Source organism: Octodon degus, unplaced genomic scaffold (genome assembly GCF_000260255.1).
Source record: "Octodon degus isolate 3935 unplaced genomic scaffold, OctDeg1.0 scaffold00064, whole genome shotgun sequence".
Classification (NCBI taxonomy): Eukaryota; Metazoa; Chordata; class Mammalia; order Rodentia; family Octodontidae; genus Octodon; species Octodon degus.
In genome coordinates this window covers 10,752,780-10,754,908 of record NW_004524640.1, presented here as the reverse complement: position 1 = coordinate 10,754,908, position 2,129 = coordinate 10,752,780, and the positions used below count along the sequence as shown (strand labels likewise).

General features: G+C 44.0%; 1 long non-coding RNA gene across 1 annotated transcript in view; it reads left to right on the top strand.

The window, feature by feature from the left end:
* The first annotated feature begins 208 nt into the window (after positions 1 to 208).
* The window catches only part of LOC111817607, a 21,462-nt gene continuing 19,541 nt past the window's right edge, over positions 209 to 2,129 (top strand). The window contains exons 1-2 of the long non-coding RNA XR_002821763.1: positions 209 to 220; positions 1,970 to 1,973. This is a non-coding gene — a long non-coding RNA (uncharacterized LOC111817607). The remainder of the gene's footprint in view (positions 221 to 1,969; positions 1,974 to 2,129) is intronic.

Here is a 2,129-nt window from a genome sequence, read left to right as displayed (position 1 = left end):
TGGGGTTTAATCCCTGGAATGTGGTGCTGGCCCCGCTGGTGGGGCACGCTGAGGTGATGAATGAGACTGGTGGCGCGTGCCTGTAATCCCAGCGCTTGGGAGGCTTAAACAGGAGAATCACTACACGCCTGGTCTGTGTAGTGAGACCCTGTAGACCCTGTGCTAAATACATAAAAATAAATAAATAAATGAAATAACAAATTGGAGGCCAGCCTGGGCTGTATAATGACTTAGAGGGCAGCCTGGACATAGCATGACTCTCAAAAAAAACAAAAACAAAAACAAAAAACTCCCTAAGTTCTAACTCCGTGCTTCGAAGGATCCCTCTATTTAGGTCTCTAAATTAGGGAGGGGGAGGGGAGGAGTTGAAAGGACTACACAACAAATTAAGATATTTATGTATGCTATCTACTCCCCACAGTGACAAATCAATGTGTTCTACAAATATGTACTAATAAAAATATCTTTTTAAAAAAGAATCCTTCTTCCCTAAAGCTCTTAGGTTATTTGACAGCTGTTGGGAATGACCACTTGCCTTCTTAGTGGGAATCTACCCCTAGGAAGACTGGATTTCTATATAAGACACAAAAGGAATGAGAACGGCAGTGTTAATGTTTTTATGATAAGGCAATTTCTGTATTATATATCTTCATAATGTTTCAGAGAACTCGGTCTATTAGAATAATAGATTGTTTCATGATTCCAATTTTAAATTCATAATTGAGTAATTGATCTGGACTTGGGATTTAGTCATTAATGCGTGGCACTGGGATGGCTAATCAGAATTCAAGTTTTCCATATTTGTACTCTGTACATTAGATTTATAAGAATTCCTCGAGTATTTGAGGTTTGTCAGGCAATTATGCTTAGGAAATTAAACAAATACATGTGATGGATCATGCCATATGAGGTGTTTAATGGAGTTTAAGTTTGTAAATGAGATCAAAATTAATCAAATCTTGAAAAGTGGTTGCTGACATTTTCTAGACCTATAATTAAAATAAGTTATTTAAGCTTAAATTAAAAACTTAAGGAAAAATAAAAAACCTAAGCAAAGCCCTGGGTAACCCATCTGGCACACACACAAAAAAATATCCTTCGGCTATAAAAAAAGTTCATTTTAACCAGGCGTGGTGGCACATGCATGTAATCCCAGCACTCAGAGGCTGAGGCAGGAGGATCGCGGCAAGATCAGTGTCAGCCTGGGTTACATAATGAGCTCAGCGCCAGCTTGGACTACGCGTAGCAATACCCTGTCTCAAAAAAGCAAACCAAAGCAATCCCTTTAGCGCACTTGTGTGTGTCTGCGTCCAGGTTAGGACAGTCTTGCTGTCTCTTGTTTTTGCACATGTGGGGTCAAGAACAGGACAGATTCTCTGCAGGGAATTTATCTGAGAACTGGGCTTTTTTCTTAACTCTTTCTGCTCTACAATCTGTCACCAGCAACTGGTGACGGGGACCCAGAACCTGGTGCACAGTGTCCCCCTGGAGGACACTCAGTGTCCCAGTGAGAGGTCCTGCGGCGCAGAGCTTCGCTGTTCTGAGGCTGGGTGCACCCAAAGCTCAGAGCACGAATACCAGGATGCAGTTTCCTTGGGCCAAGTCCCCTCGGCAGCTCCTCCGGGTGCAGGCCAGAGTTGGACAACAGCTTCAATATGGCGAGGACAGGCCTTCTGAGGAAGCCTCCCGTATGAGGAAATGCTTGGGTCCCTCATCAAACATAGAGATGCTCTCAGGTGGCCTTAGAGGATCAGTGATGCACACGGTGGTGACGACTTCGTCTGGGCAGTTTCTTGGATCAGGAGACTGACTGTACCAAGGTGGTTCCACGTAAACCAACTCCAAAATCAGGTGATACCTTCTATTGTCCAATCTGCTCGCAGAGACCTGCACAGAGACTGCTGGAAACTCCCTCCAGGAGAGTCTGGGAGGCCCAGTGTGAGCCCAACCCAGGACCCAGGCTGCCCAGCTGGGTGTGTGAGGAAACAGCACTCACTGAATCCGCTGGGTGCCTCCTTTCTTCTTTAACCCTTAAAAGCTTCTTCTTCTTCTTCTTCTTCTTCTTCTTCTTCTTCTTCTTCTTCTTCTTCTTCTTCTTCTTCTTCTTCTTCTTCTTCTTCTTCTTCTTC